Source organism: Falco punctatus (assembly GCF_963210335.1).
Source record: "Falco punctatus genome assembly, chromosome: 9".
NCBI classification, from domain to species: domain Eukaryota; kingdom Metazoa; phylum Chordata; class Aves; order Falconiformes; family Falconidae; genus Falco; species Falco punctatus.
Window position 1 is genome coordinate 14,661,441 of NC_137589.1, and position 14,357 is coordinate 14,675,797.

A 14,357-nucleotide genomic window follows, 5' to 3' on the forward strand; every position below is an offset into this window, starting at 1 on the left:
TCTCCACTTCATCAGCTAACCAATTTTGTTCCCAGGTTCAATAACCTCTCCCTTGCTGAGAATGGGCGTTTTAATTTGGGGCCATGAGTAACACCTGCAGCCCCCTCCTGTTTTCCAGATATATCACTGACAAGCTTTTTGCTGTTCTTTTGCCACGTTGGTGTCCAGTTAGATATGATGAAGTAATTATTACCTTATCCTGACTTTCTGTGATGCAGTTAATTTCCTGGTCAGGTTCCTCTGCGTTATATTAACTCAACTCCTGATTTCTATTTCAGTGATTTCATAACCCTTTTGAACACGCAGCCCTTTGCCTTGAAGGCTTTTTCTGTTGTTCCTAAAATAAACTCCAGATGGCTTTTCTACCTGTAACTTGAGGACAGTGCTAGTATTTAAATGCATTTCATTTTTTCAAAGCCTTTTTGAACTCAAGAGCTGTAATACAACAGGGTCTTCCCTAGGTCTTTTAATCATTCCTCTGTTTCCCAGCAGTGATGTCCCCGAGCCCCAGCTACTTAGCCCTGTAATAACAGAGAAATCCCAAAGAGTCCGCCAACATCCTTTTTAATCCTCTTAATTTGTTGTTCTTAACCTATGACTAAGGCAGGCACTTGGCTGTGTCCAGGCACACCCACCACCGCACAGAGATGTTTCTGCAACATGCAGTTCTCCACTCAGTTTCTTGAAAGTTTCCCTGCCATTTCCATGCTGCCTTCCCAGCTCATCTCCCCCCCCCCCCCCCCAGCCCCCCACACACACTGTCTGTCAGCCTGTTTTCTCCTCAGTTCTCTCTTCACAGCCAGCTGTTACTATGGCCCCTGAAATATTTTCCTCTTGTAAAATATTTTCCTCGTGCCTCTGTGCTGCCAGGTCACTGCTGCCCCTCTCTCCCATAGAGGCTCTCCCTGCTCCCAGCCATCCTTGTTTACATGGTCCCTTGAGTGGGAGAGAGCAGGGCACCTCAAGTTCAGCAGCAATCGTTCAAGGGATTTTTCTCATTTCTCTAGTGCAAGATTTCCGATTTCATCATACTTAGTTACAGATTTATTTGTATCTTTCTGTTTAATTTTGCTTAATTAACTTGCATGTTTCACAACAATTTTGGTGTAGCTTGTATGTAAAAACTGCTTTACCATCCTCTCCCTAAGCAGTTTGATTCCTGAAGTGTCTATTTCACTATGGCTATGCCATCTTGCTTCCATCCCATTATAAGCCTAAAGCGTTTTTTTGAACATCAATTTCTTCTTCTCCTGATTTACAGAGGTCCTTCAATATTGATGTCCCAATTAAAACTTTTATTCCACCATGCTTTTGTCATCAGGAAGATAGTCACCTTCAAGTTCTGCCTCAGAAGCTCCCTTTACTCCACTTTTGCCCACGCTACTTTCATTAACAAGAACAGCATCACAGTGCTCACTCGTTAGTCACATTTATTTTCTTTTCAATATTTGGTACCACACTTTCACTAGCTGAATCTCTTTTGTTACTGCTGTTCTTACTAGTTTGCTTCATTTTCCCTTGTGGTCTACCATCCTATCTTTTATTTCTGCTTTTTTTTTTTTTTTTTTTTTCAGTTACTAAATTTTCCTATTCTTGTATATTGCAAAAAAGCTGGAAGGTGTTGGGTGTTCAGACCCAACTGACATAGAAAACACCTCTTGCATCACCTATCCTGATTGCTGTACTAACTAGGTTAAACATGGGATTCAGGTGACAATAAAAGTGATACATGATTTAAAAAAGAGCTGAGCTATGTTGCTATTTTACATGTTCCTTCTCTCTAAACCAGTTGACTTTTAATTAGAATAAATTAGGCCTACTTTTTTTTTTTTTTTTTTTTGTAATAAAGTGTATTTTAGGCAGTAATAATAAAACTACGTGTTACATTATTTCTGTGACTCGTTTTAAACACATATTTTACAGCCACTGCTAGGGCTGATGTTAATTGTGCCTGCACTATATCACACTTCAACACTCCTTGAAGTCGTGAAAGTGCTTAAGGCGGCTGGATTTTCTTTTTGACTTATCTTTTAAACTCAAGAAAATTTGGTAAGAACACCTGAAAGCGACAAACTGCTCTGTGGAACTTTTTTCTCTTGTGCTTTTGAAAGAGATTACTTAATTTCCTTTCCTTCCTGCTTTTATTCCACTGTTATATACATGCAAGTATTGTATTTTTTTCTGCCTTGTCTCAGAAATAGAAGCTGTTACATGTCTACACGAAAGCATGAGTAATGTAAGACAGACACACAGACCAAAATCCAAGAGGCACACAGCCTGTGTAACAGAAGTGGAGAGCTTGATGATTTACAGTTCAAATCATGATCAAATCAATTGTGCACAAAAAAAAATGATGACCATTAGCTAGGAAATCAGTGTCTCTGTGGATTGAGGAGAGCTATAAAACACAATTTCAAAAATTATGTACTGCTAAGAGCTTAAACAAAAACTGCTAAGGAAATTCCCCACAATTTTTCAAAGTCTTGGTGAAATTTCTATATTCACATTAAAGTTGAAAGAAAAGCTGGAATGGTAAATATTTGTTCTGAAAAACCTGCAGAGACTACAGCTGAAATGGTTTGTCTGTGCCTGTTACTACTATATTTAGAGATAAGCAGTAGACGGGGGGTGGGGTGGGAATCATAAACTTTACCTTTCACTGATTTTGAGATTTCTGGATACGTATATGGTGCTGACAGTTCCTTCATTGAGGGACACAGACAGAACTAGAAAAGAAAAATAGAAAAGAAGTCAGCTTTCCCAAATCAGTGTTTCTTTATTTATTCTCTCACTTTTCCAGGTCTGTTTATGGTTAGCTGATGCAGATGACACCCCTCTTTCTTCATGTGACTGGAAATTGCTGTTTGATACAATCTCAAAGTAAAGAGGATGGAGTAAGGATCCCCTTTTGTATGAGTGTATAGTGTTTTACATACCAAACTGAAACAGTTTTCGCAGAATTACGGATTTTGTTCCTAATTCAAGTTATTTACAGAAATGTACAGATCAGTGGAAAAGAAAGCAAGAGCCTCTTGAAATAAGGGTTTCAAAGAAATGTTCCAAAGGTGACAGATCTGTTATTTTGACAGCATATATGACAAATACAAAATTTGTCATCTGAATTATTTTCCAAACATAAACTGAGTTTTGACTGAATTTGATGGACAAACACACAGAACTGTAGAAATTTTTGTTACCAGTTTGAAAACCGTCAGTGATTTAATTATTTAGTAAAAATATGGGAGGGCTTCCTGGTTTATTTGATAAAATAATACTGTATTCAGGGCTGAAAAAAATTGTCTTTTTCCAGTCTAACTAGAAGCATCTGTGAAAGGTTTGAGATATTTCAACTTCATCTTGTATACATCCAAGCAAACTGACTGAAACTCATTTACATAGTAGAGTGTCTGTTTTGGTCCTAGAATGGCATTCCAAAAGACATTCTAATATTGAAAACAATAAATTTGATATACCAACTGAATTGCTTTTTAAAATACAATGCAGGTATTACCAAGATCTATACTTTATAAAAAAATGAGCGAATCTTTGGTGATGGAATGTGGAGGACAAGAAGGTTACCAGGAATAGTCAGAATAGATTTACCAACGGATAATCATGGCTGACCAACCTAGTAGCCTTCTATGATGGAATGACTGGCTGGGTAGGTGAGGGGAAAGGTAGCGGATGTTGTCTACCTTGACCTCAGCAAGGCTTTTGACGCTGTCTCCCGTAACATCCTCATAGGTAAGCTCAGGTAGCGTGGGTTAGATGAGTGGACGGTGAGGTGGACTGAGAACTGGCTGAATGGCAGAGCTCAGAGGGTTGTGACCAACGGCACACAGTCTGGCTGGAGGCCCGTAGCTAGCAGTGCTCCCCAGGGGTCAGTACTGGGTCCAGTCCTGTTTAATTTCTTCATCAATGACCTGGATGACGGGGCAGAGTGTACCCTCAGCCAGTTTGCTCATGACACAAAGCTGGGAGGGGTGGCTGATGCACCAGAAAGCCGCGCTGCCATCCAGCGAGACCTGGGCAAGCTGGGGAGTTGGGTGGAGAGGAACCTCATGAAAGTCAGCGAAGACATGCGTGGGGTCCTGCACCTGGGGAGGAATAACACCACGCACCAGTACGGGCCAGGGGTTGACCTGCTGGAAGGCAGCTCTGCAGAGAAGGACCTGGGAGTTCTGGTGGACAGCCAGTTGCCCACGAGCCAGCGGCGTGCCCTGGTGGCCATGAAGGCCAACGGGATCCATGCACTAATGGAGGTGCACTAGGAGGAGTGTGGCCAGCAGGCAGAGGGAGGTGATCTTCCCCCCTCTGCTCTGCCCTGGTGAGGCTGCGTCTGGAGTGCTGTGCCCAGTTCTGGGCTCCCCAGTTCAAGAGAGTCAGGGAGCTACTGGAGGAGTCCAGCAGAGGGTTACAAAGATCAAGGGACTGGAACATCTCCCTTCTAAGGTAACGCTGAGAGAGCTGGGCCTGTCTAGCCTGGAGAAGAGAAGACTGAGAGGGGATCTTCTCAATGTCTACCAATATCTTAAGGGTGAGTGTCAGGAGGACAGGGCCAGGCTCTTTCCAGCGACAGGACAAGGGGCAATGGGCAACAGAGGCAGTTCCTTCTGAACATGAGAGAGAACTCCTTTACTCTGAGGGTGACAGAGCACTGGCACAGGCTGCCCAGAGAGGTTGTGGAGTCTCCTTCTCTGGAGATACACCAAACCCACCTGGATGTGATTCTGTGCAACCTGCTCTAGGAGAACCTGCTTTAACAAGGGGATTGGGCCAGGTGATCTCCATAGCTCCCTTCCAAACCTGATCATTCTCTGCTTCTGTGGTTATTAGTATATAACAACATTTTAACATATCAGCACTTTCCAGAGTTTCAAACAAGTATACATGTAATTGTCTTTTTGCCCTTGAGTCAGAAATAGCCATGACTTCCCTCAACATTTCCCAGCTCTTATTTTAATGTATTATGAGCTTCTCAACCAACGGAACTGTAGTTCAGCTCTGACAACATGAATTCATGCTGAAAGGAGGCTTCTGTGCCAGAGCTGCTTCAGTCACAATGCAGTACTTTCTTCCCTGAAGACCTCATATGTGTGAGCACAAATTGGATATATATACTTCTTACCATGGCTGTGGCAAACTTTCTAAATGCCTGACAAGGATGGGTTCTCTACCACAACACAAATTAATTCCAGATGGTCATAACTGCTTTGTTACTTGCCAAATATTTCATGTAGGAAACAGTTTTTGCTTCCTACATTTCCCCAGGAAAGACAGACCTAATTTCATTCCTTCCAAGTTTTACATATGAATCAGGAATATTTGATTTATACCACAAAATGTCCAGCAAGTGACAGCAAAAAAAGAGTGAAACAGTTTCCATTTAGCCCAGCGTTAGGACAGTGTGGAAGCCAGCCACAGGCTGCTTTCTACCATCACGAGGAGATATCTGGAAGAAAATCAAGTGAACTCACATTTTTTTTGGTGGGAAAGGCAATTCCATTCAGGATCTAGGGGTTATCTATTTACATGAGAGCATGTATCTCATAAACCACCTTGCTGCTTTATGGCCAGTTACTCTGGGGTTTATGTTACTGCTGTTTTATAAGCACTGCAGAAGGAAAACATTTTAGAATTGAACTATACCCATCTCTTTGAGGCAACATTTAGAAAGATATCCTTTTCTACAGGTATCAGTTATAAAACCAAAATATTTTATGTAGCTACTTAGGTGGGGATTAATAAAACTTTTTTTTGTAGCCATTGTGTTGATACAGTAGCAATTGCTGACTTTGCCTCTCTTTCTCTGCAGTCCTGAAATTTTAATTCAGAAAGCTCCAGCTTGCTGTAAACTGTAGTGCAACAAGATAGGGATTTAAGCAAACATAGACAATACACTAAACATAACTTGACCTACAGAAAACTGTACTCTGAATGCTGGATTTCTTTGATTTAAAATCAATTTCTTTGATTTAAAATCAAATTATCAAATAATAAAAAAAAGAAAACATAATATTATAGTATCTTGTTGGTTTAAAATGCTTTATTTCAGTAAGGTATACCATTGCTCTAATTGCTCTGCATCATGTTGACCTCATCATTAGTAACTATTCCAAATTATTCTGCAAAACAAAACAAAAAAATTCCTATGTCCAAGCCAAATTTAATTTAACTCATTCAGTTCTGATTTTCAAAATTCATTCATCAGTTTAGCGTCACAGCCTTGAAACTAGAAGCAGAATGGGTAGCAGTATCAGGGCCTGCTAAATGGCAGACCAGAAGCAGCTGGGCAAAGTGCAGTCTCTGCAAGTTGTGGGGAGTATTTCTCAAGTCCCTGGAAACGCTTATCTCTATTTCCCATAGTGTGAGAACAACTTTAGGAGCAAAATCTGTGGAGTTTAAACCTTTCGTAAATAAGTGTCCAGTTAAGTGCAACCTGAAAAACATGAGAGCTAAGTTTGCACAAAGTTAACACTGCCATTAGGAAGGTCCATTACAATTTAGGCTTTAATATGATTGCATGTTATTCATTGTTCCATGGGATTCCCAGACTGATTTAGTGGCTCACAATGAAGCAAGGAGCTGTTCAGTAGACTTTTACCATCATTTTTCAGTACATTCAGCCCCACTCTGCAGCTGCCCCTTCACTCTTCCAGCCTTCTGCATGCAATTCCCATGACTCACAACTGACATGGATGCTGGCCAGGCCAAGGGATCATCCCTGCCTGCTTACCTGTGCCCCTGCAATCATGGTCACCATCCCCATTTGAGTGGGACACTGTCAGGCATGCACCTTCAGAAAAAATGCTGGTATTTCCTTACTGAGGATAGTATTGTAGTGCTTCCTCTTTAACAAAGAGAAACAAACAAAAAAATAGCTGGAAAAGCTGGGGAAATTCTGGCTTTTTGACTGCCATGGGGTTTCTTTATGACTGTTGATGTTTTCTGAGAGCTTCCTTTTCCCCATTTCCCTTAAAAGCAGGAAACAAATTAATAATACAAATAAAATAAACTGAAAAAATTGAAACACCGGCTCATGTGGAACTATTTCCTTAACAGCACACACAAATCTACATTCCATCATCTCCACTCCTTCCTCATCAAAGAGCTACACCTAGTCCCATGGAAATCAAAAGGAAACACTGCAATATCATTAGAAGCCAGCACCCCAGGGTGGCTGAAGAAAATGGTAAAAAAATCACCTTTATAATGGAAACTCTTAGGTTACCTTACCTATAGCTCTCACCACAGACATCAGTATACCTTTGTTTAAAAAGAAGAATAGTGAACTCTTGGAAAAATTCATACATTGCAGTAGATGTTGCAGCCAAGGTATCGTCAATTTTAGCTGAGTAGTAAAGATGAGTTATATTAAAAAAAAAAAAAAAAGAAAAAAGAAAAAAAAAAAAAACACCAATAACAGCAAAAGGAAAACCAACAGGAAAAACTCCTGAAGTATCTCAACTTTCCTGTAAATGACTGCTAAAAAGGATGGTGGGAGAAGAAAATAAGAGGAAACTGAATATGCAAGGCAGAAACAATGCTAAATATTCACTAATATGTTCGAAGTTTCCAGAAGATGCCAGTAGCTGTTGAAGCAGGGCAAATCTATTTGCATGTTTCTAATGCAGAGACAGTCCTGTTCATGGCAGATGTTTGTCAGTCACACCTTACATGCCCCAAAATGGATACATTGCCCAATTAAACAAAAATGTTCTTAGGGCATCTCTTGGGTCACATCTGGCTAGCTAAAAGCAGCTGTGCTGGAACAAAGGTAGGCAAATTCCCTTGTTACATAAACAGCATCAATCTCCGCTGAAACATTAAGATGGAAAAATTGTTAAATTAAATGTGGTTTGGTTTCCTTTCTCTTCTCCTGGAAAACATATGAATTCATTTATCAAGCAAGAATTGTTTTCAGGTTGGGTTGGGAGTTTTTTCCCTTCCTGATTTACCCTAATACAAGATGTAAGAGACTGGATTTTTAGAGTAAAATATCTACTTCAGCTGCCTACAAATGTGACAAAGAAAAGCAAAAAAGCAACAAAGGTATGAAGCTGAAACTGGGACAAGAGAGGACAGCCAAATTAAAAATGAGCTTGATGATTAAATTTCCTAAAAAGTACAGCACATAAACTTTTACTTAACTGTTACTATTAAACTTGCAATAGCAGGCAAGTGGTAGAGTTAAAATTGCAAGTCATAGTCCGATATTTGCAAGCAGGCCTCTTCAGTATTACACACAGCAAACTTTGATTTCTGCAGCATGTGAACATAGGGCTCTGCAGTAGGAAATGCCAGGGCAAGCAAGTGATGCTTGATGTGTTGTGGTTTCTCCATTTACTGAAGAATTCATTGCAGATGGGCTACAACAGTCAGAAGTTTTATTACCAAATATGAAGTCACAACAATGCTGGCTGCCTAGACTAAAACAACCTCTTCACATTTGACAGCAGAAGGATAAGAAATAATTCAGAGCATCTACCCTTCCTCCTCTTTTGGGCTTATATATGAAAAATCTAGGACTAGAGGAAGGATAAGGACTTACATACCCCAACTGCCTATTAGACTTTCCGTAACTCACTATTCTTTCTATCCCATTTAGGAGAGGAATGGGACAGTTGTCATCATGTAGTTTGCCTAACTTCTGATGGTCCCCCTCTCCAGTATAAAGATGCTGTAAGATAGGTAATACCTCCAGATATTCTGAAGATTTAGATTGGAGAAAAGTGAAAAACTCAATTTATCAAATTAGAAGTCTGACAGAAGATGAGAGGGTCAGAAGACCGCTCAGAGATGGTTCAGAGAGCACCTCAAGGATTGCTTTGTTTGACAGATGTATTCAGTTATGAAAATGCACAGTTAGCTTTTACCAACACACATCTGTCTTTCTATTTAAGCAGCTTAAATAGAAGCAGAAGACGTCAAATGAACTTGGTAGTATTTGTTAGTTAAATGCCCACAGTCACTTCATTTACTGTGCTTAAGGGTTTAGGAATTCAAAGGAGAAACATAAAACTAACAGACAAGGCTCAGCCAGAGAAGTGAAATCATGCAGTACAACTGAAACCAAACCTACAACCTTCACTGCTCAAGAGCTGCTTCAGGCTGTGGCCAGAAACAAGAAACCAGACTGACCTCTAACAGAAGGATGTGAGTCAGGGCTTTCAAAAAGAGTCCACAAAACATCTCCTTTCCTCCTTAAGCTTGTCATCAGCTGCTTCCTTCCTCCTACACTCATCTGTAAATCTCACCCCCTTAGTACAAAGAAGAGAACAGAAATTTGAGGTTGTATTTTGCCTTTGGCTGGAATGAGAAAAACACTTTATAGCAGAAACCCCTAAATTTTAATCATTATAATTTGTAAGTATTATGGCCACATACTAATGCATCCCTAAACATCCAAATTACAGAGGAATAATTTGAAAAAGACTGGAAGGCAGATGCCAACAGCCAAGCAGGTCAATGAAATCCACTAGTAATTGAAGTTTCCTATAGAACTCATTCTTTCTGATTTCTTTTCAGTAACTTGAAAAGACAACACAGAGGGGGTCCTTCCTTTAAATGCAATGGTATTCATCAAATCCATTTGTAAATATTAGCTCAGTTAAAACAACACATAAGATATAAAATGTAATTAAGTTCTGTATAGATTTCACTTTCACGGGAGACTAAGAACAGCAAGGCAGAAATGGTGTTATTCTGTTTCTAGAGCTCATTGGAACCACTAATGATTGCAAAAGCCCACGACTCATCAGCTACAATTAAAACAATAGCAATGGCAGTGACCCCACCAGAAGAAAAAAAAAAAAATATGTAGGCAGCAAGCAATACAGAGAAACAAAGTTGGAATACAGATGGTAGTGATTTGTGGGATGCCAAAGAGAATAATTCTCCTGCTATTGTATTTCTGTGTTCCTCCTAATAGGCAAGCAATGATGGCTCGCCAGAAAACAACAATTCCCATGCAATGAACATCTCTGACTTTGAGGATTTGACTTCCACTTTGGAAAAACACATCTCTGTAGACTGCTCCTGAAGGCAAAGTAAACATAGCCCAGAAGCACAGGCCTTGGTCACCAGGTGATCCACGTGCTGCACACAGCTAGCCTTCGGCTTTTGCACACCTCAGGTTTATTCATTTATTTCATTTACTTACTTAATATTTTTAGTAATAATGGGAAAGAACATCCCAGTTTCAACAAAACAGCTTCCACAGGAAAAAAACAGTTTTGCACAATTGTCTTTATTGCACCCCTGATGTGCTACTACTTTGATTAGCTGAGAGGATGAGCAAAATTTTCAATATTAAAGAAAAAAACAAGCACTAGACTGAATTAAAAACAACAACAAACTGTACTTCAGGATTGGTCCATTATTCTCTCAAAACCTCCTTTCCCACTTTCTCCCTCAAACACTTTGTTTTAAATATCATCATCTAGTGCAGATTTGTCGTCCTCTCTTCACTTGCTGCCTAACCATAGTACAGGCTTTGCTACTATTAAGCATTATCTTTTTCATAGTTTGGACAGGTTATCTGCACTCACATCATTCTCCCTTCCTCCTCTAGTGTCATGTTTGTAGCTTCTTTTCTCAGAAACCTAATAGCATCATTGCTGTCCTCCCCAATGGGATGCTTAGGTCACACAGGCATTTTCTCGTTTCCAGCTGGGCTTCCAATTAGAACGATTGCTCTTCAATCAGTCACAGAAAGAGCCAGAAGAGCCACACAAAATGGCTACACCCAATTTAGGGCACCACTTATACAAAAAAAAAACCAACAAAAAAACCCCACACCACCCAAACCACCCACAAAACAAAACAACAGAAAAACATCCACTTATATAGCTTTGTACACAAAATAGCTTGGAAAAATGCCGTATAAATGTCACTGCCCCTTGTATCTGGCTACTAAGCTGCCAATGTAATCATCCCCTCAGTAAATTCAATGAAAATTTCAACATGTTTACAAAACCCGAGTGTTTCAGCCAACTTGACTTATCCAACCAAAGCAAGTCAGCTGGCAGAGCTAGTCCTCCTTTGGGATGCAATATTGGGCTCAAAGAGGACCTGTGATACAAAAATCACTCTCTCTGACCCTTTCCTTTGTCCTTCAGCAGTCTGAGTTGAGCCCATCTGAGCCCACTGGTTTGTAGGCAAACCTGACTTGATTAAAACATCTTCTTCATTCCATGTCTCCCCTTGTATTTACCCAACGTGTTTTGGGAAGTCCCAGAGTGCTCTAACCTGCTGGAAGTGAAGATAGTAGGCACGTTTAAAGAAAAAAATATGAGAGAATTTCTAAAGTTCAAATATTTTGTTTTCCTTCTATGTTAAATTTGATACTTGTCTTTCTAATTTGTCCTGCATAATCTTTATTGTTGGTGGTAACCAATAAAAGGAAAGAACCTAAGCATGTTTTAAAAATTCTAGGCTGGAAATTATGAAATAAATAAAAACCAGTAGTCATTCAGTATGGACATCTGATATGAAAAACTGTGAGAAAAAAATCATTTTCTGAGCACAGAACCACACAATAAATCATTAATAACACAAAATCATCACAAAAAGTTCTGGGAAAGAATGTATATCTGCCTGTTGTTTCTTGTGGTTTGGACTGTTGTTTGAATGCTGATCTCAACATCGCAACACTCTGTTATCACTGCGGTGAAAGATGCTCAGGAAATAAATCTGATTGTTAACTCATGAAAGGTTTCTTCCCTGATGCCTTTCTAAATAAATTAATAGCTATATGTCTAAATGTGTATTTTAAAAAGAAGCTTCTTAATTCCTCATTCTCAAATAGTTTTAAAATCTCAAATTAGACCAGCAGGATTGAAAGATTTTCCTGGTACTTAGAGATAATACTTTTCATCCAGGCCAAACTTTCTGTGAACAGAATAAAAGACGATGAATCAAACACTCATGAGATCTGCTGTGGTCTTTGTTCTCCTAGTCTGTTTTATATGGTAGACATACAGATACTGGAGTGATGGGTGGCAAAACAAAACCCTAAAATAGATAGTCCCACAGTTCCTTGATACCTCAAGGCAGTTATGAAAAGCAAGGACTAATACACACCCCCATAAATTCCTTTTTGTTTCCAGATGAGACCTGCAGTCTATCAGCAGGAAGAGAATCACATTTTCAAACCCATGTTGTATTCATCAGTCTGCAGCACAGGAAAAGAAAAAAAATCTTACAGTCAGTTTTGTCCTTCCAAACCCAGGTCTCTATCTGGGAGATACACTCTAGCTGCTAACCAGACGGCTGGTGCTCTGGTTAGAGCTGAGGGGTCAACAAAGGGAAGGAAAAAAGGGATTAAACAAGAAGAGGAGGGATACAATTATGTCCATCCTCTGCCAGATACTATTCCAAGAAGTATAAATTAAGCCAGAATTTGGCACTCTGCTATTCAAGCTTAAAACTCTCCCTGCTTGGTGCTTAATGACACATACTGGATATTCAGCATACAAAAGCACGAAAAAATTCTATTAGATTATAATGGTTACAAGGGAGAAGCAAGAAAGCTTGTGGCACACACACAGAGCAGAAAGGCCATTGATTCTTTACTAGGTTTTGATCAAGGGAAGGAAAAAATAAAAGAAAAAACAAAGCAGAAAGCCTCACCTTCTTTGAAGCTGGCCATTTTGTTAGCTTTTGGGCTGCCTGTAGCTGTATTTCCTAATCAGGAATGACAACAGAATTTTTTTGTAGTATTTATGCACTTACTTGCAGGAGAAGCCTCTGTAGCTATCTGTATAATGAGAGAGAGGTTGCTTTTAGATCAAATTAGATAAATTTATCCTATGAATAAATGTCCTAGAATGGACATTCTAAATGCACAATAAGAATAAAAAGGCTTATTTTGGTGGGTGTATCTTAATCCAAGAAGATACTAAAAAAAGGGGGGAAATGGAACAAAATTCCTAACTAGAAAGAAATTTTCATTCCTTGACTTCGGATTAGGAAAAAGCCTTTTTTTCCTATGGACTTTTAACAAGAAATCAGACTCCAGCTTTAAGAATTTATTACAGAGGGAATTTTGGAGCAACTTGAGAAGCAAATGCAGTAAAGATTTCATTCAAATTATACTGCTATCTAAAATGTTCCTATTTATTTGAGTTGGCTTCAGATCAGGGTTTTAAACAGGAAAATACAGCACTATGCACTGTGAAGAAGAGAAGAACCGTGTTCTGTGTATTTAAGGAAAGGACGTGCAGGACAGGCAACATTCCCTGGCTTCTCCCTCTTCAGTAAGGTGGGCTACAGAGCTTCTTCCAGTGGCAAGACAGGGTGGCTCTGTCACACCGCCAGCATGCATGGCAGTGCCTCACACTCTCCCAAAAACAGCAGGCTTACTAGAGAGCAACTCTTTTCAGCTTGTGCTGTACATGACATCCGCATATATTCCCCATGTGGCTGTTACCCTCCTGACCTGGGGGTTTCTGTGGAAGTCCATGTCCCTTGCCCAGAGGACTGTCACTCCCTGTGATAGCTAAATGGTGTTTCTAAAATGGTGCAACAATCCCCTGCTTTGTTGTGACCTCAGTGCGGGACCTGAGTGGAAATCACCTGACACGTCCAGGGCATGGCCAGGCTCTCCTTTAGTCAAGTCCTGCTTGTCTGTATTGACCAAGATTCTTCCTAGGTCCTGATTAATCTCATGTTATGGCTGACACTGAAGTACGTCAAATTAATTGTCTCGGATGGGAAATTTGGGCTACCTGCGCAGAATCAGATGACCACTTTTCTAACACTAGGTGAGGTGATTCCCACATCAGTCCCTAGTGTAACATCACATCCTTCATTCTGGCTGTGGCAATTATGCTGTGCAACACAAGCACTGTCACAAATTTCTGCTGCAGATGCCTCCTCCCTCCATCCTCCTCCTCCTTGTCTTTTTGCGAGAAGCTGCAGTGGTCTCCAATGGCCTGCAGTGCATTGGACACATCTTCACAAAAACAGCATTTAAAATTCATCACAGTTTTCCTGCCCTAGCAGTACTTCCAATTTTAATCAAAGCTGCCATGTTCAAATCATATATCAGCTCAGCATTGTATTAAGGGGGAGGGAGAAGGGAATGTACTCTTCATACACCAGGTAGAAAGTAAGTAAAGGAAAAGAATGGTAGCAACGAGCACAGCACTGGCATATTAAAACTCACATGAAACAGTAGAGCCAGATGCTCTTGCTGTAAAGGCATTGTTGGTATAGGATCCTTTTGGTTTTCCCAAGGCAGACACATAAAACATTATAAAGAATACTGGCTTTTCTATTTGACTGCAAAACAGCAAGAAATATATCCTGGATACAAGCCGGCTGCCTACCATGATAGAACAGCTAGGTGAATT

The 14,357-nt window shown here is 40.0% G+C and overlaps 1 long non-coding RNA gene across 1 annotated transcript in view; it reads right to left on the reverse strand.

The window, feature by feature from the left end:
- Positions 1–731: 731 nt before the first annotated feature.
- Positions 732–14,357, reverse strand: part of LOC308069788 — a 188,923-nt gene continuing 175,297 nt past the window's right edge. The window contains exon 4 of the long non-coding RNA XR_013930513.1: positions 732–2,726. This is a non-coding gene — a long non-coding RNA (uncharacterized lncRNA). The remainder of the gene's footprint in view (positions 2,727–14,357) is intronic.